This window comes from Pinus tabuliformis, chromosome 1_2 (genome assembly GCF_031772625.1).
Source record: "Pinus tabuliformis cultivar Carrire ecotype Pingquan chromosome 1_2, CPIR1, whole genome shotgun sequence".
In the NCBI taxonomy this organism is placed as follows: domain Eukaryota; kingdom Viridiplantae; phylum Streptophyta; class Pinopsida; order Pinales; family Pinaceae; genus Pinus; species Pinus tabuliformis.
The window spans coordinates 103837687-103860839 of record NC_142298.1 but is presented as its reverse complement, the minus strand read 5'-3'; the positions used below and the strand labels follow the sequence as shown (position 1 = coordinate 103860839).

At 32.5% G+C, this 23153-nt stretch overlaps 1 pseudogene across 1 annotated transcript; it reads right to left on the bottom strand.

Moving 5' to 3' along the window:
- Positions 1–13334: 13334 nt before the first annotated feature.
- On the bottom strand, positions 13335–14287 carry LOC149204709 (glutathione S-transferase U17-like; annotated as a pseudogene). Its single transcript, XR_016251801.1, has 2 exons — positions 13867–14287; positions 13335–13736 (listed from the first exon to the last, which is right to left on the bottom strand). The product of XR_016251801.1 is annotated as a glutathione S-transferase U17-like (transcript).
- Between the last annotated feature and the right edge of the window lie 8866 nt (positions 14288–23153).

The following is a 23153-nucleotide window of genomic DNA, read 5'->3' as shown; positions in this document are numbered from 1 at the left end:
CCTACTCCCACTGAACTACCTACACAACCATTTCTGAACCCCAACAATAAAATACCTTAGCCCACCGACAATTCTAAGGTACAAAAATTTCAGACAAGTCCCCTTGATCTAGATGATATTCATCTTGGATCAAGAAGAGTGTTGCAAAAAAAACATATTCTCCTACTTTCATTCAAGAACAATGTCTAGAAGAACAATATCTAGAGGAGACTAAAGAATCATGGACCAAATTTGATGGAGTGTAGCCATTGGAAATTGAGATCAAGGAATTTCCACTATGCCTATCATCAATTCCTTTATGTGTCGAAGATATTGTCCATCCCATAGTAGAAGATATGAATAACATGGAAAAATAAGACATACAAATGATCAAGATGAGAAAGACAACCAACGGCATTAGAGATATATTAAACTTTGGATCTAGACAATCATTAAGCTATAGGACCACTCGCTTCTTCAACATTTATTGACATCACCTTAATCAAATAAATTGTTCTTTCATATTCTAGTATATATCAAAGTATATATTTCAAGCCTACATATGAGTTTATTTGTCATCCTATTATGAACATGGCTCCTTTGGAAGTATTCCTATCCTTGAAAGAGATTTTCTTTTTCAAGTAGAGTAGGATAGAATAATGAAGAAAAAAAAGTAAAGAAAAAAAGGTTCCTATTGTGAAAACCAAAGAAAAAAAAGTTCCTATTGTGAAAACCAATTTACTGGTGCAATTGGACACGATCATTTCTTGAAAACGAGGCAACTAACGAGAAAAGTTCACAATAAGTTCTATAATTTCATGTTGGTTTCAATATTTTATTATGGTTCTTCAAATAATTTTTAGTTCTATGCTTGAGTTGGTTGATGTTGGATTCCTTAAGGCCCACCTTCCAATGGATCTTGTCCCATTGACTTTAACACATTATTTATGAAAAATGTTAGAGAATATTTTTAGGGCCTTGGAGCTTTCATACTTTAATCGCAAGCCTCCTCATTGACAAGAATGAGAATAAAACAATGTCTCTAGAATTTCATATCTTGCAGGTGAGTCGACTTCAATACATTCATTCCTACTTGTCAAGATGCACTTAGGTACCTTGATACTCATTTACATTATCGGTGAGTTAGATTACATTGGTTAACAATTGTCATTAATGATTGGTAATCCAATGAACCCTTTCCATGCTTTAATTTAGCACATTCATTTTGATGGTAAGAATTGTACCATGAATTTTGGTTTTGATGAAGGCTATATGCATTCAAAGGATTCATTTTCTTATTCTAAAGGTATCTTGTAGTAGAATATTCATCATCTATTCCTATACATGTTTTTATTCAATAGTAGCATGATGGAAGTTACTACAACTCTTCTTCATTCATTTCATTTTCTAACAAATCAATAAAAATAGATTATTTTTTAGTCAACATACATCATGTTTCCTGGTTTCTACTTTAGAACTCAACACACAATATAAAACTTCATGGATTAGCAAATCAATCTCATAAAAGACAACTATTAGAATAAAAAATTGAATAGTGTGGAAATTGATAATTTCCATATATACTACTATAACAACCTGTGCGAGGGTAGTTTTTGAAAAAATATTGCAAGGGGATGGAGATGAAATAAAACTTTTTGAGACATGGGTTTTTCTCAGAATATGGTAAATTTAGTGAGGAATGAGAAAATTTAAAAAAAAAAATAATCATAAAGAATATTTGCGAAGGTTTTTAATGTCAATTTTTATTTGTTACCATCATGCAGAAATCAAACTATAATTTGGTATTTCTACACAATAACCACTTTTATTCATTAAAATGAAAATTTAAGGGATCACCGCGGCAAAAGAGGTAAAAATACATTGTTTTCCTTTTGAAGCAATCATTTTTGCCTCAAAATGACTTTGTGTGATATATTTTTATGCAATATTAGATAACTTCAAATGTGAAACAAGGCATAATTTGATTTGACCATTGTTGGGTCCCTATAATACTAGTGATTACCCCATTACTATTGTAGTTATACCCCTTATTTATATTGTTGTGCCCCTATTACCCCCATATGGTTATTTCTGTGCCCCATAGAATCCCTCTATTGTTATTTTTGTGGCTTTATATTATTATTGTTAGGTCGGCTGGATTATGTTGTGACTCCCTAGACTCCTATATATAGAAAGGAGGTTTTGTCATTTGTATCATCCAAGAATTGTTCATTTATGTAATGTAAAGGAGGTTGCCACCTCGAAGAGGCAGAATTCTAAGGCGTGGATCTCTCTTTTCTATCTTTTTGTGAGTTGGTTTCATAACATTTGGTATCAGAGCTTTGGATTCTATGGTTTCGCTGCTCCAAACAGGTCATCGTGGCATTTTCGCTATAACTTTTTTCTGTGACGTTTCAGAAGTCGCAAAAAAAACCCATTTGGGAAGAAATCGCGCTGAACCTTGGGTCCGAATTTCAGAGCTTTTCGCACGATATTTGTGGAGATATGATCTGAGGAAGTTGGTCTTTTTGCAGACTCCTGAATTACATTCAAAACAGGTGACTTGGGGAAAATCGTCATAACTTTCTCTCTGGGGATCGGATTGAAATTTTGTAAGAAGGTATAGAAAGAGGACGGACTGTAGTTTCTTGTATGTGTGTTTCAGATTCAAAGGTTGAAACAGTGACTCATGGCACGTCGTACAAGTTCGCTCTACTGAACCAGTCTAAAAACAAGTCACTGTGGGAGATTTGACATAACTCTTCCTTGGAGAATCCAATTTGGCTCAGACATGTGGCATTGGAAAGAGGACGCAGAAGGCTACTACAGGAAGCAATTTTAGAATTGGATGATCAGAAATTACAGAGATACATCAGATTCAATATCAGGCTTCTATAAAGTAAAAAAAGGTGTGTAGTTTTTTTTTTTAATTTTTGTGTAAGCTTGGTTTAACGGAATTCAAAGGGCATAGTAAATCATTATTATCGGTAACTGATGCCCCGAGGAAAGAAAATGCAAACACCTAGTAAGGAACCTGAAAGCTCTAGCATGACCCATGAAGAAGAGGAAGAAATGATACATGATATATCAAAATTACAAGAACAAGTGCAACAAATGTCACGCTCACAAAAGCTAACAGAAGCTAAGATAAGTGGCGTGGAATCTAAGATAAATGGCGTGGAATCTAAGATAAAGGGCATGGAAGCTAAGATGGATGATTCGAAGACAGATTTGAAGAGAGACATGGCAGATTTGAAGATAGATATGAAGACATACATGGAAGAATTGGAGAAGTTGCTACAAGAAAGGGTCACTAATGGTGAAAAGGTAGTAAAGGAAACTCATGATGAGAACAAAAGAAATGTTAATCATGATTCCATAGACGCTAATGTTGGATCGAAGAATCACCATATTCCAAAAATCGATATGAGGAAGTTTGATGGCAAGGATCCCGCCACATGGATATTACAGATGGAGCAATTCTTCGATCTCAATAATGTGCAAAATGCACAAAAGGTACGTATGGCAACTGTATATTTGGAACCAAATCAGTTTGTATGGTATCAATGGCTTTCCTCTCGTAAACAATTTATCACTTGGGCAATTTTTACGGAAGAATTGATAGCACATTATGAAGATACAAAAAGCAACACTTTTTTTAGCCAATTGATAAGTCTCAAACAAAAGGGTTCAGTAATGGAGCACATTGAGGAGTTCCAAAAATTGAACATAAGGGTAAAAGATATTCCAGAGGAGCATAGGATTGATGTGTTCATAGGGTCTTTAAAGGATAATATCCAACATGATGTTCGCCTTTGGGAACCTGATTCATTAGAGAAGGCATTTAGGTTAGCAAGAAAAATGGAAAGAAAAATTATGGCAACCAGGAAGCATACCACTCACAACTATAAAGACGGAAGTGTTGTTGCCCCTAGTCTTCCACAACCTATAAGGTTGACACCACAACAATTGGAAGAAAAAAGAGCAAAAGGGCTTTGTTACAGTTGTGATAGCAAATACACTAAAGGTCATAAGTGTGCTGAGAAGAAATTATTCTACATAGATTGTGAAGAGGAAGAAGAAAAGGAGCAAGAAAGGTCAAAAGAAGAAGATATACTTCAGGAACAAAGCCTAGATGAAGAACAAATAAATCCGACCATATCTTGTAATGCATTGGCGGGAATTACCACTCCTCAAACCATCAAGATAGAAGGACAAATCAAGAAGAAAAAGGTAATAGTGTTGATTGATTCAGGAAGCACCCACAATTTTATTCATTGTAGGGTAGCAAAAGAATTGAATTGCTTCCTATATCCAGCACCAGAGTGTCAAGTGATGATTGCAAATGGAGGAACAATAAATTGCTCTGGAAAGTGCCATAATATCAAGCTATCCATGGGAGAATATGTATTGACTAGCCCAATGCTTTCCATTCCAATGGGAGGTGCGGATGTTGTACTAGGAGTCCAATGGCTACAATCCTTGGGTACAATAGCTTTTAATTTTCAAGAACTTTTCATCAAATTTTCTACGGAAGGAAAGGAAGTTGAATTAAGGGGTATTGCAGGGAAACCAGGAAAGATAATCAGCTCTCATGGTATGACAAAGCTTCTAAAAAAGGAGCAAAGAGGTGTAATTGCACAATTATGCTCGCTAGATGTTTCCACATTGGAATCATCTATTTCTCCAGATCTCCAAAAAGTCCTGGACAATCATTCCAAGGTATTTGAGACTCCCAAGGGTCTCCCACCTATGCGTGATCATGATCATGCTATTCATCTGATTCCAGGAAGTGTTCCTCCAAACATCAGGCCGTACAGATATCCCTATGTCCAAAAAAGTGAAATTGAACGTATGGTTGCAGAAATGCTAGAGGCTGGTATAATTCAACCGAGTCAAAGTTCTTTCTCAGCTCCAGTAGTATTGGTGCACAAGAAGGATGGATCATGGCGCATGTGTCCGGATTATAGGGAGCTCAACAAGCTCACTATTAAAGATAAGTTCCCCATTCCTGTTATTGATGAATTACTGGATGAATTGCATGGATCAATTTACTTCACCAAGTTGGATCTTCGTTCGGGATATCATCAAATCAGAATGAAGGTTGAAGACATTTCGAAAAAGGCATTTAGAACTCATGAGGGTCATTATGAATTTTTGGTCATGCCTTTTGGCCTTACCAATGCACCTTCAACATTTCAAGGTTTGATGAATTCAATTTTCAAACCATTCCTTAGAAAATTTGTGTTAGTATTTTTTGATGATATACTAATCTACAGCAAGTCTTGGAAGGATCATGTTGAACATGTTGACAGGGTGCTACAACTATTGGAGGAGAAACAATTATATGCAAAAAGATCCAAATGTTTCTTTGGAGTCCAGGAGGTGGAATATTTGGGTCATATTGTATCTCATGAAGGAGTTAAGGTAGACCCTAGCAAAATTAAAGCCATTAAGGAATGGAAAATCCCCACATCCATAAAGCATCTGCGAGGATTTCTTGGGTTGACAGGGTATTATCGCAAGTTTGTTAAGAATTATGGGAGAATAGCAGCACCTCTAACAACATTATTGAAGAAAGATTCATTTTCATGGACTCCGGAAGCAACAAAGGCCTTTGAACATCTTAAAGAGGCAATGTGCCAAGCACCGGTCTTAGCTACACCGGACTTCACAAAAACCTTTATTGTGGAATGTGATGCTTCAGGAAATGGAATTGGTGTTGTTCTAATGCAAGATGAAAGACCCATTGCTTTTGAAAGTCGTCCAATCAAGGGAAAGTTTTTAAGCAAAGCTATTTATGAGAAGGAAATGTTGGCAATACTCCATGCACTTAAGAAATGGCGACCCTACCTAATGGGAAGACACTTCAAGGTAAAAACGGATCATGATAGCCTTAAATACTTTTTAGAACAAAGATTATCCTCTGAAGAGCAACAAAAGTGGGTCACAAAGATGTTGGGTTATGACTTTGAAATCATCTACAAAAAAGGGAAGCAAAATGTGGTGGCAGATGCACTCTCAAGAAAGGATGAGGATGTGGAAGCATTGTTGTGTGCCATTTCTATTATCCAACCAGATTGGATAAACGAAGCAAGGGAGGAATGGAAGAATGACGAAGAAGTGTGGGCACTTATTCGAAAGCTACAACAAGATTCCAGTACTTCTGATACATTTAGCTGGAAAAATGATTCGTTATGGTACAAAGATCGCTTATACCTCTGTAAGAATTCCCAGCTAAAACAAAAGATTCTTATGGAATTGCACACTTCTCCCTTAGGAGGGCACTCAGGATTTTTAAAAACTTACCACAGGGTTAAGAAGGAATTTTTTTGGGATGGCCTTAAATCAGATATTCAAAAGTTTGTGGCGGAATGTTTGGTTTGCCAGCAAAATAAAGTTGAAACAATTAAGACACCGGGTCTATTACAACCTTTATCCATTCCAAGCCAACGTTGGGAGGAGGTTTCAATGGATTTTATCACAGGTTTACCCAAGTCTGAGGGAAAGAGTGTCATCATGGTGGTAGTTGACAGACTTACCAAGTATGCACACTTTTGTGCATTATCACATCCATTTAAAGCCAGTACAGTTTCTACTGCATTTATGGAAACAGTTCAAAAGCTACATGGAAACCCAAAGATTATTGTAAGTGACAGAGATCCCATTTTCACTGGAAATTTTTGGACAGAATTATTTTCTTGTCTTGGTACTCAGTTAGCTCATAGCTCATCTTATCATCCTCAATCTGATGGGCAAACTGAGATAGTAAACAAATGTTTGGAAGGATATCTTCGTTGCTTTGTATCTGATAAACAGACACAATGGGTCAAATGGTTGCCTCTGGCTGAATGGTGGTATAACACTTCCTTCCATACAGCAACAAAAATGACCCCATTTATGGCACTTTATGGGTATCAACCACCATCCATCACATCATATTTAAGAGAAAATTCTAAGGTTCAGGCAGTGGAACATCACATCGAACATCAACAACAAGTCCTCCAACTCTTAAAGGATAACCTCGTGTTGGCACAAAATAGAATGAAACAACAGGCAGATCAACATCGCAGTGAAAGAAGTTTTGATGTAGGTGATTGGGTATTCCTACGGCTACAACCATATAAGCAAATGTCCCTAAAGCAAGCTAAAAAGGATAATAAATTATCACCAAAGTATTATGGTCCATACAAGGTGTTGCAAAAGATTGGTACTATGGCATACAAATTGGAGCTTCCTGCAGCTTCTCGATTGCACCCAGTTTTCCATGTTTCATGTTTAAAGAAGGTTATAGGTGACAAGCTCCCAATTCAAACAATATTGCCAGAACTTGACGAGGAAGGAAAAATTATATTGGAACCGGAAGCAGTCACAGAAACAAGAACTCGACAGCTACGAAATCAATCAATTTCAGAGTATCTTATCAAGTGGAAGAACTTATCCGCTGAAGATTCCACATGGGAGGATGAGAATTTTATGCAGAAGTATCCAGAACTACTCAAGCGTTGAGGACAACACTTTTTTTGAAGGAGAGGGGCATGTTGGGTCCCTATAATACTAGTGATTACCCCATTACTATTGTAGTTATACCCCTTATTTATATTGTTGTGCCCCTATTACCCCCATATGGTTATTTTTGTGCCCCATAGAATCCCTCTATTGTTATTTTTGTGGCTTTATATTATTATTGTTAGGTCGGCTGGATTATATTGTGACTCCCTAGACTCCTATATATAGAAAGGAGGTTTTGTCATTTGTATCATCCAAGAATTGTTCATTTATGTAATGTAAAGGAGGTTGCCCCCTCGAAGAGGCTGAATTCTAAGGCGTGGATCTCTCTTTTCTATCTTTTTGTGAGCTGGTTTCGTAACAACCATATCTTGTAAACCATGCATAAATTGAGCTTGAAATTTTGAGAGTAAATGCATCATGGTAGAGTAAATAAATACAAAAAAATTCAATAAATTCCAATAAATAATTTTCAAGAAAATGGTGCCACCACCCACATCTATTTCTCGTTTTTCTTGATATTCATCTATTAACTCAGACTATTTATGAAAAATATGCATAAAGGTGATGGTAAAAACCTTAGAAAAATTCATTAGAAACCAATTTGTCATTTGAGATATATTGGATAAGCATGTATGTTACAAGTGGACACATTCTATGGAGAAAGGTGAAAGTGTTGGTCAACGTATAATTCAATAATAGAGTACTTGATCCACATCAACACCAAATTAGCCATAAGATCATGTACTCTTATCCACCAATTCCAAATGGTAAATATGATGTAAAATTATGATGACAAGCCATTATAAATATAACATTTTTTACGAAATTTCATTTTTCCACCATCTCTTTCATTTTGTAAACCAACTTGTACTATCATCCATCCCTTTCATTTTCACTCATTTTCATTGTGTTTTCCTTTCATGATACACTTAAACCTTTTTCGAAACTGAGTCTTTATGATGATAATCAAAACTCAACATACAAGGATACAATAGATGAATTCAAAAAAATAGGAAATCAAGACAATTTTAACAAGTAGCTTGACAAGCTTTTCGCTGGAAATTGATTAGGAAATCAATAAGGGTAGTGAAATAAAGAGTATGAAACATAATACATTGGCTAATAATTCCGTAATATATGCTTATGGTTTTGTGGGACACCTGGAAGAGGCTTTGAAATTATTCAAGTGAACTTAAATTTATGTTCATGAGGCATTAACAGTTACTGAGGATGATAAAAAGGTAGGCTGCCACATTTTATTTTTCTAATAAGGTACTTAGAAGACAAAAGTTAGAAAAGAAGTCAACATTGGTATACTCTATCAAGTAATTGAAGGCAATAAAGAAACAAGTCTTGAGGATGAAGTTTTGATTTAGATCAACTCGTTACTTTGAAGGATGGAGGTACGTAATAGCTAGAAGGTGAAAGGTTGTTTGAATAGTGTGCTTCATTAGAGGGCGATGATTTAGACTGGCTTGATATCATCAGATAATTTCATGGGTATCATAATTCAACTATACTACAAATTGCATCATTTGTTAGAATTGTGAAACATTTACATGTTGTTCACAAGGATGTTAACACAGTAGTTTTTTCATTTACCTTTGAGAATGAAGTATTGCAATGGTTTGAGGTTCATGGAAAAAGAGACATTTATACACATGAAATAAAGTTTGGCATCAGATAGTGAGTACCAAAAAGCTTCAACAACATGGTGATTAACTACATCAAGGAAACTTAAATCAAAGACTAGTTTTGTAAAGCATAGTTTTCAAATTTTGTCAAAGGTAAAAAGGTAACATTTTATTTGTTTATTTGAAGTAAAGTAAATAAAATAGAATATAGAAACATTAATAATTCATCTCACTCACATTGTATGATATCTAAATCTATCATATCCCACTAAAACCTATTATATCTCATGATATCCCATTTTGTATATGGAATGATGATCACTCTATAAGGATGAATAATTCACTTGTTTTGTCAACTTTTTTACTTAGTCTTGATGCATTTTTTACTTTAGAAAACCACTCCATCCATCCTTCCATATTATGAATATTTTCATTTATGTATACATGTGTTACATGAGAAACAAGGTTACAAGAGCTATAATTCTAAGGTAAATGTCCATATTTCTATCATTTTTGTATGTTTCTTCTTTGAACAAGTTAAACATGTTAAATTGCTCAATTTTACATTTTTTGTAGCTGCCTACAAATTCTTTAGTGAAATCATAGGTTGTTGAACTTCAAGCAGTGTCTTATCAAAACTAGAAGATGGAGAATGTAACAAAAACATTGAGTAAGGTTATCCACCAATTTAACATAGTAAAGGAGCGCATGTGTCACTCTAATAACTTGGTCAATGTCTTGTTGAATGAGGTGTGCTACTGGAATAGTACACAAAAAATATGAGTGATAGAACATACCAGATAATTATTCAAGTTTTCTAAGAAATGGTAGAAGAAAGATAACACATTCCCAAAGAAAGAAGGATACATTCTGGAGAAAATATGTTGATCAATTTTGCTACTATCCTTCATTTTCATGAGGACACGTCAAGATATCATTGTGTGGGACATGTTAGGTTATTGATTTGTCATCATTTTATCATTATTTATAGTCATCCTTTTAACCATTTGTGTCATTCCTTCATCCATTGATTACCCTATTTTCCATAATTTCTCACAAAAAATCATGATCGTTTCCAATTCGCAAAGTGGTTAATTATCATATATTTCCTTTATTTTTGATGAGTTGAGAAAAATTATGCTTGGTTTTACTAATGACAATTGTGTCAGTTCGACTTCAGTAGCTCAATGTAAGTTTCATTAGCCATCTTTATGCTCAGGTTATTAACACCACCCATGAAGAAAATCAGGCACATGGGTTTTGTTTCTAAGAACCCCAATATGGATTTTTGTTGTTCAAATATCACCGAGCTCACATGTGTGAACCTCCAATATTTCATCAAAGAAAATAAGCAATAATTTTCACTAGTCAACTTCAGATGCATTTTCTAAGAAAATTAAAATGACTTTTCAAAAATGAGAAGATGGGTATTTTTGTAGAACATGCCTTTTTAAGCTCCACACAAATGGATTCCTCCAAATCCAAACCATTAAAGATATATGTTTGGTTTTTTGAACCCTATTTTTTTCTAAATTATGTGAATGAACAGTTTGCCAATGTGCTAATGTGTCATTCAACAGCAAGTCAACAAAGAGATTGGCATGAGATGTTCTTTACCAAATTCATGGCAAGAAGATAATGTTCAGTAGATATAGGGTGATCTTTGATCCAAATATCAATCAAAATATATTTTATTTAATTCTCTAATAAATCTATTAATATCTTGTGACCAGAATTCAAGCAATAAAACTTTGACTTCGTTGTTTCTTCAAAACTATATAAAATATTGTAATCTCTTTTATGAGAGGGGACATAGATGTTATGTAACTTTGAACAAGTTATGTACACATAATTTTCAGTTTAATATCATACTTTCTCTTTTGTTGTTATCGTGTTTGGTTAGTAGATTGTAACAGTCATAGTAATGTTTTATTTTCCATACTTTGTTTTATTTTAGTTTGTTTTCTTTTGAGTCCTTTGTTTTCTTTTCATAAGTAGTTTTTTATTTTCACTCGCTGTGTTTCTTCTTTTACATTATAGATCAAAGACAAAAAATATTTAGATTATAGCTTTATAGTTTTGCATGAGTAGATTGCAAGGTGTTCATAGCAATGTTTTCTTTTCCATAATTTTTTTTCTTTTACATTGTTTTATTTCACATTCGAATCCTTTATTTTCTTTTCATAAGTAGTCTTTATTTTCACTGAGTATGTTTCTTCTTTTACATCATAGATCAAAGACAAAAAACATTTAGATTCTAGCTTTACAATTTTGCATTTATTTTTCGTTCTTTGATTTCGTATTCATTTCTAGTCTTATAGTCATAATATATGGTTTATGAGCACATCGTTTTATTCACATAACTACTTGCATAATATAAACCACCATCATAAGTTTTACATGGAAAAATTCTAAAGCATTGGTCATATGCCTTCTGAAGATTTTCAATTCATGTTTCTTAAGATTTTCAATTCATGTTTCTTAAGACATATTTGTTTCCTTCATACACAATTTCTATTGTTTCCATGAATAGTGATTACTACTTTCATAGAGTAATATGTTTTTGCTTTTATGAGAATAGATTAGTGCCTTCTAGCATAAGTTTTGTTTACTTTCATGTGAATAGAAGTTGTCTTTACTTGTAATATTGCTCTCTCACTATAAGAGCCTTTACTTCTATTAGATTAAAATTTCTCTTTTTTTGATTGTATAGTTGTCTATGATTTGAATATATAGAATACATTTCATATTGCTTTTATAGAATTTTTTAGAGAAAATGTCTTGCTTTCCTAAAATGAGAATTTCATAGGAACCAAATGTGTGTGCTTTTCCCAAAAGAGTTTCATTGAAGAATAGACTCATGTTTGCATCCCATGACATTTTAGATTAGGATTTCAATTCATAACATTTTCACTTCGTCCATTTCATATGCTTTTATAGAATCATTTTTATCCCCTGTCATAGTTTAACAATTCATTTCTCATTTGTAGATTAACACACTTCTATAATTGAATGCTAATTTGTTTTCAACTTTACATAACTAGATTGATTGACAATTTAATGTAAAGTAATTTGGAGCACAATTAAATTACCCAACAAGAAGGACCTATGAACTTGTCTTCACCAGGGAGAAGTATGAAGAAGTAAAAAGGAATCTAAACTTGCATCTCCTCATTTCTAAAAAAATCTACTCTCTTTTTCTTTATATATATATATATATATATATATATATATATATATAAAACAAATCATATAAATATAATATATAACCAAGTATATAAAAAAAATACAATAATTTGATTTTATAATTATGTTAATTAACATGTTTTTTTTAATTGGAAAGAGGGTATTAGATTGTATACTTTTTTATATTTTAGAGATTATTACTATGGTTTTATTGAAGATTGTGATTTAATTAATTTACTTGCATTTTATGAATGTGGATATGTGATTATTTGTATTATTAAAAGTTATTTTAGTTATATAGCCAACTTCCAACTCTAAAATTTGAATAATTTCGAACCTTATTATAAAGATGACATTCATCAACCATTTAATTTATATAATTAAACTAATAAATAAAATATATTTCTATATCTTCTTTTACCTATTACAAATATCTTATAAATATTTTATAAATATATTATATATCTGCCCAAGTAAGTCACATAAAATATAGATCTGAGGTTCATATGCAAGCCATTAACAAATCCCACTGTAACTGTAATTCCTAATAAATGCATGTATACTCCTTGAAATTATGTGATGTTTTCATTAATAACTATTATGAGGAATTTCTAGCTACATACGTACATGCAAAATAACAAAAAATCAAGATTCGATATGTAAAGGCACCGCATACAAAATTAGGCTATGCATTTTATAACTGCCAAACCCATAGTTAAATTTGCTCACTCCTTTCGTTAAAAAAATATTTTTATTTAAAACAACAAAATTATAGTACTGCTCTATTTTATCAAGGTGAAATAACTGGTAATGACGATGCGTGAGTGATGGAGATGGAATACCAAACACTAGGAACGGCATTTCCGCAAGTTTTGTTTTCCCCTGAAATCAAAGTACAGGGAAGAAAGTGAAAACTGATAGAACACCAACAATTCAACAAGCATACAATCAATCAAACTGACAACATAAAATTAAAAACAGTGTGATAGCATCCGATTAAATACAGTCTTCTTCTATCTTAATTTAATGGCGGAATGACTTCCGCTAATTGGCAGCAGGTAGGGATGCAAATTTGACTCTTGTGGCGCATATAAATTCCAGCAGCTTGACCGGATCCGGCATAACTTCTTTCACTCCATCGGCCTCACAGAATCGATCCATCCATGCATTTAACAGCGGCATCTTCTCCGCGTCTATCAAAACTGAATCAGTAGCCTTCTCCAGGGCATTGACAAATGCTAACATACCACCCAATGTGATGTCAACAAAACCGATCCCATCTCCTCCGAAATACGCTTTTCCCGAGAAACAGAGGTTCGTTCGCAGAGCTTCCTCCAGTATAAGAAAGTTCGCCACCGTTTCTTCCACCGCTTTCTGGCACTGCTCTCCCTGGCCCATGAAAACTGCCCGAATGCATGGTAGCAGCTGAAGCCACACACAAAGAGCATGGCCGTATTAGATACTGAGTACAAAAAAGGGCAATTAAAACATTCGATAATGAAAAAAGCGGGCAGCAGGAAAGGAACGAGAGGTGATTAAAGAGGGGAGCTATTACCTTATTGTCTATGAAGGCAGCCCAGAAGCGCGCAATGGCTCGGTCATATGGATCATTGGGCATAAGAAATGGTGCCCTAGTGTGCCACGTCTCGTCTATGTACTGCACAATAATCATGGACTCACAAATTGGCTTTCCATTGTGGACGAGCACAGGAATCTTCTTGTGGACAGGGTTCGATTTCAGAAGCAGCCTCGCTCTTAGGATTCATAGTCTCTTCGATGTGCTCATAATGGATCCCTTTAAGAGCAAGTGCTATGCGGACCCGTAGCACAAAGGGACTTGATCTGCCACCTAGCAGCTTCACTTGCACCTCTTCTGCACAGGTCTCCATCGGGATTGCTCTGAAATTGAATTGTATGCAATCTAATGGCTGCTTTTTCACTCCTATGATACACTTAGCTACTCGCCCGCCCCGGTATATAAATAGGTCTCGCACTGCCAAGATTCCTGACCAAGCACAATGGCTAGCTGCTTCGGGGATTGCGATCAAGTCCCCACACATCGAAAATCCCGCTAAAATTATAAAAATATAAGGGAAAGTAAATCGGGCGTTACGTCATGCATGACGGCAACTTCCACTCGTTTTCTTCGTAGAACCGGGTTTCTTGCCCAACAAACCCAACGTTCGTTTGAAGTCCGGGTTTCTTGCCCAACAAACCCAACGTTCGTTTCCCTACACAATTATATTATAGAAGTCCGGGTTTCTTGCCCAACAAACCCAACGTTCGTCACTACAATAATAATTCCCTGAATCAGCACCGGAAGTTACAGTTTTAAATGGCGTTGTCTGCCTCACGATAGTTTTCGTGTTAAGAATTTGGTCAAATATTTTTTTGTAATTAGAATATTGGAGTGTTTGAATCGTTTTTAATGAAAGAAATAGATTTAATATTATTAAGAAGTTGTAATGTATTCAAAAATTTAAAGTTCATAGCGGTGATTTAGATTTCAATTTTTTTTTCTAGATTTTATAATAGTAGCATATACATCTTTTGTTTTTATACATATTTTTATTCAATAATTACGCCGTAAAGCGTTCCCCTTTGAAAAGAACTCTCTTAGCTACCCTCGTGTCATTTCGATCTTTTGTTAGACGATTGAGTTAAGATTATCCGTTGATTTGAACGATTGATACTAGGTCCTAAGTCCATCCATACCGCTTTCCCAACCGCACAAACGAGCTAAACGACTCCGGCTTATGTCCATATCAAGATCTCAACTGCACATGGTTGTGTACATTTTTGCAAAGCGTTTATTTCTCAGTCTTAATAGCACCAAAATTGGGGCTACCCATTTTAATTTTGTGTGTGCCTTTATAAATATAGAAACTGCATAATACAGTGTAATATGGCTAACTAAATGCCCTTATTTCACGGGAATCCAACGATTAATAGAATTGTAGATTCCAAATTATACATTGTTCAATTTGCAATTTTGTGTGTCACGGTCAGTTCAAAATAGGTTGAAATGCGTGGGGTATAGTTATCAATTGCAGGAATTGCAAAAATTGCTTGATAGAGTTGGAGGTATGAATTTCCAGCAAATTAGATGACAAAATATTCAGAAGAATTTCTAGAAAACATGGCAAGAAGCGGGGCCCTTTAGATACAACTTAGCCTATGTCCCATAAGGCAACCTTCCTTCGAGTACTCTTGCATAGTTGAAAAATCTTGATAGTTTATCTACTTAGACAATCTCTATGGATTACTTTGAGTAATAAATCTTTGCAAAAACACAACCTTTGAGAGGGTGCTATGTGGATGAGGCTTACGGGATTTAGTGTCGTGAATATTGGGAGATTTACAATTCATGGGCATCCTTTGCCCTTTGCCTCATTGCACAATCGCTGGTTGAAATTTCCAAAATGCTTCTCTTCAAATGGATTTCCAAACAGCCTTGTGCAATCCCTTGGAAGGGTCCTCTATACAGAGTTAGGATTCGCCCAATCTAAAAGTAATTTATGAGTTATTTACTCTAGATTGAATTGTATTGCTTATTTACCAATTCTATTTATAAATAACTATAGAAATATAAAAGTTGATTGAAACTCAATAACCATGCAAATGAATACAACCGATAGAAACATATAAAATCATACGTTTAATACGAAAATCAATTAGCCGAGAGGTTTCAAAGCACTGGTGGTTAAAAGATGAAACTCTCAGATTTCCCTTTCAAAAAAAACCCAAAGGGTGGCAGAAATTTTCCTATAGGTTTTCTTTTTCACTGTATAATAAATTTCTTATATTAAATTAAAATTAATATTATTATAATAGTTTATCTATACATATAAGGTATATAGTTTAATTTTCTTGAACATTGCTCAAAATTATCTATCAAAACTATCTATACCACAGTGGTTGACAATTTAGGATATCTCTTTTTTTCTTCTATAAAATATTAAGATTCTAATATTTTTTTATAAATTTATTTTCATTTATTAATTTATTCAGTGTTTGAGTCTAAACCATACAATTTTATCAATATGAGAAGAAAGTGTTGTGAAAATTACTTCTTGAATTTCCCGGAATTAGTTATTAGTGGAATTAGTTATTAGTGAAATTAGAAAATGTCCACATAAAATTACACATATATCCTCTTCACTATAATAATCCCTTAGTTATTAGAGAAATTAATGGTTGACAATTTAGGATATCTATGTTTTTCTTGTGTAGAACATTAAGATTCTAATATTTTTTATAAATTTATTCTCATTCATTAATTTATTGAGTGTTTGAGTCTAAACCATACAGTGTTATCAATATGAGAAGAAAGTGTCTTGAAAATTACTTCTTGAATTTCCGAATTAGTTATTAGTGGAATTAGTTATTAGTGAAATTATAGAATGTCCACATAAAATTACACATATATCCTCTTGACTATAATAATCCCTTAGTTATTATTGAATTAAAGAATGCCCCATCAAATTACACATATATCCTCTTCACTATAATAATAATCCCTCAATTATTAGTGAAATTAAAGAATGTCCACATAAAATTACACATATATCTTCTTCACTATAATAATCCCTTAGTCAAATTAGAGAATGTCCACATATAATTACACATATATCCTCTTCACTATAATAATCCCTTCATGCCCAATTCTATGGAATATATATATATATATATATATATATATATATCCTTCCAGTTCTATTCTTGATTTTTTATGATAAATTTTATTTTACATTCCAAGATTATTTGTCTAATCATAAAAGAACATATTATATCGAAATTTAATTATATAATTTATTTATTAAATATCTAAACTATAATGACCCAATTGCATGTAGCTAAAATGAAAGTACACGTAGCTAAAAACGAGCTAACTACATGTAACTAAAACGAAACAAGCAGACTACATGCATATTTTGAATTTCATGTAACTCATACCTAAATTACTAGCTAAAACGAAGCATACTTTGAATTTCATGTAACTCATACCTAAATTGCTTACTAGACTCATAGAGAATATATATATATTATTTAAATTACTAAATTGCTTACTAGATTCATAGAATGAATATATATATGTGTGTGTTATATATTTAAATTACATGAATACTATATGTTATTTAAATTACAAGAATACTATAAGTATTCAATGTTTTCCTTGCCCACAGTATTATTCACTAATTACAAAGTCATTCCAAGATGTTTATGATAAATTTTATTTTACATTCCAAGATCATGTATCTGATCATAAGACACCATATTATTTGGAAATTTAGTTATATAACTTCTTTATTAAATATCCAAATTATAATGAGGCAAGTACATGTAACTATAACTAAAAGACTACATGCATACTTTGAATTTCATGTAACTCATACCTAAATTGCTTCCTAAATTGCCTACTAAACACATAGAGAGAGTATATATATATATGTAAATTACTAAATTGCTTAAAGAAAGTATATATGTTATTTAAATTACATAAATGCTATAAGTATTCCATGTGTTCCTTATCCAAAGGATTATTCACTAATTCTTTGTGGTTTTATTCCTTAATTAATTAGTTATTTTAACATAATGTTGTTAGCTTACTAAAAAATTAAGTATGTTAATTAAACTACTAAATTGCTTACTACATTCATAGAGACCATATATATATGTTATTTAAATTACATGAATATTATAAGTATTTCATCTTTTCCTTACCCAAAAGATTGTTCACTAATTATTTATGGTTTTATTCTTTAATTAATTAGTTCTTTTAACATAATATTTGTGAGCTTACTAAAAAGTTATAACGATTTTTACTACAATCTATATTTAATATATGCATCCACATGTAAATTAGTTTTTATATAATATAGTTATAAAGGCTTTACAATAAAATCTAGAACTGATATCGAATCTCTATTAGATAATACATATGAATAATTACGTGGTAAGATGTTTTCTTCTGAGAAAAACTTTCCTAGACGTCACATTGCACCATTTTGCACCTTCAGATTTAATGTTAAATGATTGAACAATAGTGAACTATCCTATTAATAGTCAGTTAATAGTTATTAAAAATATTTTTAGTTAATAATTAATAATATTTAACAAACTGATTTAAACTCTTTTCCTTCCCTATCTTCATCTTGAGAGAGAGGTTTTAGTCGTACCGAGATAAAAGATGTTTTCAGAGAGTTCGAGAGCTTGTTACATTGTGATGCGTTCCATGTTTAGCATGCATGGTACCAAGAGCTCTCGCAGGGATTTTTTTGTTCCTTTTCTGCGTATTGGTGACTGTCTAGTGGGAGAGCTCAAGGAGGCAAGTTCTCAGATGAGCTTTTGAGGCTCGATTGGAACCACCAACATGCATACCTTTTAAATCTTTTATTTCCATGAAGCCGGTTTAGATCACTTATATAATCTAGCGGTAAGGGAAATTGATAGAAAAACATTTATTCCCCGTCTGGTCTTGTCTTAGATGCCTTTGCTATGGGTAGATAAGTTGGAAACACTGCATTTTATACTCTGTATACGTATCTAAATTGAATGGAGAAAGTAGCCCATTGGTCAGTAGCTTTGTATAATTGTTATCTCATTTGTATTCTTTATCGGTTGCTCCCAACGAAAGCGTATTGGATATCCTAAACCGTTTATTCTTTCATTCGTTCCCCGAGCTGGATTTGTTTAACCATTGCTCCGTCCACAATTTGTTCAGAAATGATCTTGGTTTCAAGAGTCGTCTATTTTTAATAGTATCCATATGGACATTCGTGTAATGACAAAATTCATTGAGCTTATATTTTCCAAAATGCGTTGTCACTGAAATTGGGCTATAGTTAGAGTACATAACATATCATTTTTTTATTTTTTTTTCATGATGTAGGTATCTGTTCTTCCCTATATGGGGCTTGCTTGGACATCTGTCTTCTGCTTTTTCTCAAATGCCCTGAATCTTGGCTTCTCTTGCCACTTTTATGTATCCTATGTTGCTTCCTATATTGTCTCAATATAACCCATGATGCTTTTTTTCTCTGAAAAAACATATCACTTTTTTTTAATCTATTCTCTAATTCTATATATGTTTCAAATTGGGCTATAGTTAGAGTACATAACATCTCACTTTTTTTTTTAATCTATTCTTTTATTCTATATATGCTATTGACCTATAGCATTTCTTTTGAAAGTGCTAGTAGCATAATAGTAGCATGATAAAAGTTACTACAACTCTTCTTCATTCATTTTTTTCTTGCAAATCAATAAAAATAAATTAATTTTTAGTCAACGGACATTATGTTTCATGGTTTCTACTTTAGCACTCAACCCACAATATAAAAGTAGACAACTATTAGAAGATAAATTGAATAGTGTGGAAATTGATAATTCCAATATATACTACTATAGCAACCTGTGCGAAGGCAGTTTTGAAAAATATTGCAAACAGATGGAAATGAAATAAAACATTTTGAGACATGGGGTTTTTTTCAAAATATGGTAATTTTAATAGGTAATGAGCAAATTTCAAAAAAATTGTAATCATAAAGAATATTTGTGAAGGTTTTTAATGCCAACTTTTTTTTTGTTACCATCATGCAAAAATCAAACTAGAATTTGGTATTTCTACACAATAACCCCTTTTCTTCATCAAAATGAAAATTTAAAGGACACAAGTGGCGAAAGAGGTAAAAATATTTGGCCTTAAAATGAGTTTGTTTCAAAAAAAAAAAAAAAAAAAATATATATATATATATATATATATATATAATATTAGATAACATGAGATATAAAACAAGGTATAAATTGATTTGACCATATTCTGTAAACCATGTATCAATTGGGTTTGAAATTTTGAAGGTAAATGCATCATCGTAGGGTAAATAAATACAAAAAGATTCAAGAAATTTCATTAAATATTTCTCAAGAAATTGGTGCGATCACCCACATCCATTTTTCATTTTTCTCGAGATTCATGCATCTATTAATTGAGAATATTTATGAAAAATATGCATAAAAGTGATGGTAAAAACCTTAAAAAAATTCATTAGAAACCAATTAACCATAAGATCATGTACTCTTATCCACCCATTCCAAATGGTAAATATGAGGTAAAATTATGATGAGAAACCATTACAAATATTACATTGTTTCCGAAATTTCATTTTTCCACCTTCTCTTCCATTTTGCAAACCAAGTCGTACTATCATACATCCCTTTCATTTTTTCATTGTATTTTCCTTTCACGATAAACTTAAACCTGGTTCAAAACTGAGTCTTTATAATGATAATCAAAACTCAACATACAAGGATACAATAGATGAATTAAAAAAATAGCAAATCAAGCCAATTTTAAGAAGTAGCTTGACAAGTTTTCTCGTTGGAAATTGAGTATGGAATCAATAAGGGTAGTGAAATCAAGCCTATGAAACATAATACATTGGCTTATAATTCCTTAAGATATGCATATGGTTTTGCGGGACGCCTGGAAGAGCCTTTGAAATTATTCAAGTGAACCTAAATTTATGTTCATGAGGCATTAACATTTATTGAGATGATAAAAAGGTCGGTTGCCACATTTTCTTTTGCTAATAAGGTACTTGGAAGTCAAAAGTTAGAAAACAAGTCAACATCGGTATCCTCTATCAATCAATTGAAGGCAATCAAGAAACAACTCTCGAGGATGAAGTTTTGATTTAGATCAACTCGTTACTTAGAAGGATGGAGGTATGGAATATTTAGAAGGTGAAAGGTTGTTCGAATATTGTGCTTCATTAGAGGTCGATGATTTAGATTGGTTTGATATTGTTAGATAATTTTATGGGTATCATAATTCAATTATAATACTAATTGCATCATTGGTTAGAATTATCAAACATTTTCACGTTTTTCAGAACGATGTTAACACAATAGTTTTTTCATTTATCTTTGAGAATGAAGTATTGCAATGGTTTAAGGTTCATGGAAAGAGACACATTTATACACATGAAAATAAAGTTCAATTTAGTGAGTACCAAAAAGCTTCAATAACATGGTGATTAACTACATCAAGGAGACTTAAATCAAAGACTATTTTTTTAAAAGCATAGTTGTGATTAACTACATCAAGGAAACTTAAATCAAAGACTAGTTTTTTAAAAGCATAGTTTTCAAATCTTGTTAAAGGTAAAAAGCTACCATTTTATTTGTTTATTTTAAGTAAAGTACAAAAAATAAAATATATAAACATTAATAATTCATCTCACTCACATTGTATGATATCTAAATCTATTGTAACCCATTAAAACCTATTATATCTCATGATATGCCATTTTGTATATCGAATGATGATTATTCTATAAGTTTGAAGAATATACTTGTTTTGTCAAATTTTTTACTTAGTGTTGATCCTTTTTTCACTTTAGAAAACCACTCCATCCATCCTCTCATATTATGAATATTTTCATTTATGTATACATGTGTTACATGAGAAACAAGGGTACAAGAGCTATAATTCTAACGTAAATGTCCATATTTCTATCATTTTTGTGTGTTTCTTCTTTGAACAAGTTAAAATGTGTTAAATTGCTCAATTTGACATTTTTTTAGCTATATATAAATTCTTTTGTGAAATCATAGGTTGTTGAACTTCAAGCAGTGTCCTAGCAAAACTAGAAGATGGAGAATGTAACAAAAACACTGAGTAAGGATATCCACCCATTTAGCATAGTAAAGGAGTACATGTGTCACTCTAATAACTTGGTCAATGTCTTGGTGAATGAGGTGAGCTACTGGCAGAGTACACAAAAAATCTGAGTGATAGAGCATACTAGATAAGTGTTCAAGTTTGTTAAGGAAGGTAGAAGAAAGATAACTCATTCTCAAAGAAATAAGGATACATTTTGGAGCAAATATGTTGATCATTTTTGCTACTTTCCTTCATTTTCATGAGGACACACCAAGATATCGGTGTGTGGGACATGTTGGGTTATTGATTTGTCATCATTTTATCATTATTTATAATTATCCTTTTAACCATTTTTGTCATTCCTTTATCCATTGATTACCTTATTTTCCACAATTTCTCACAAAAATCACGATCATTTCCAATTCTCAAAGTGGTTAATTATCATATATTTCCTTTATTTTTTATGAGTTTAGAAGAATTTTGCTTGGTTTTACTAATGACAATTTTCTAGTTCAACTTTAGTAGCTCAATGGAAGTTTCATTATCCATCTCTGTTGTCGAGGTATTCACATCGCCCAAGAAGAAAATCAGGCACATGGGTTTTGTTTCTAAGAACTGCAAAATGGATTTTTGTTGTTAAAATATCACCCAGCTCACATGTGTGAACCTCTAATATTTATTCAAAGACAATAAGCAATAATCTTCACTAGTCAACTTCATATGCGTTTTCTAAGCAAATGAAAATGACTTTTGAAAAATGAGAACATGGGTTCTTTTGTTGCACAAACCTATTTAAGCTCCACAAAAGTGGCTTCCTCCAAATCCAAACCATTAAATATATATGTTTGGTTATTTGAACCCTATTTTTTCTAAATTATGTGAATGAACAACTAGCTAATGTGTCCTTCAATGCCAAGTCAGCAAAGAGTTTGGCATGAGATGTTCTTTACTAAATTCATGGGAAGAAGATAGTGTTAAGTAGATCTAGACTGATCTTTGATCCAAATGTCCATCAAAATATATTTTATTTTATTCTCTAATTGATCTATTAATATCTCATGACGAGAATTCAAGCAATAAAACTTTGAGTTCGTTGTTGCTTAAAGCTTTATAAAATATTGTTATCTCTTTTATGAGAAGGGACATAGAAATTATGTAACTTTGAACAAGTTATG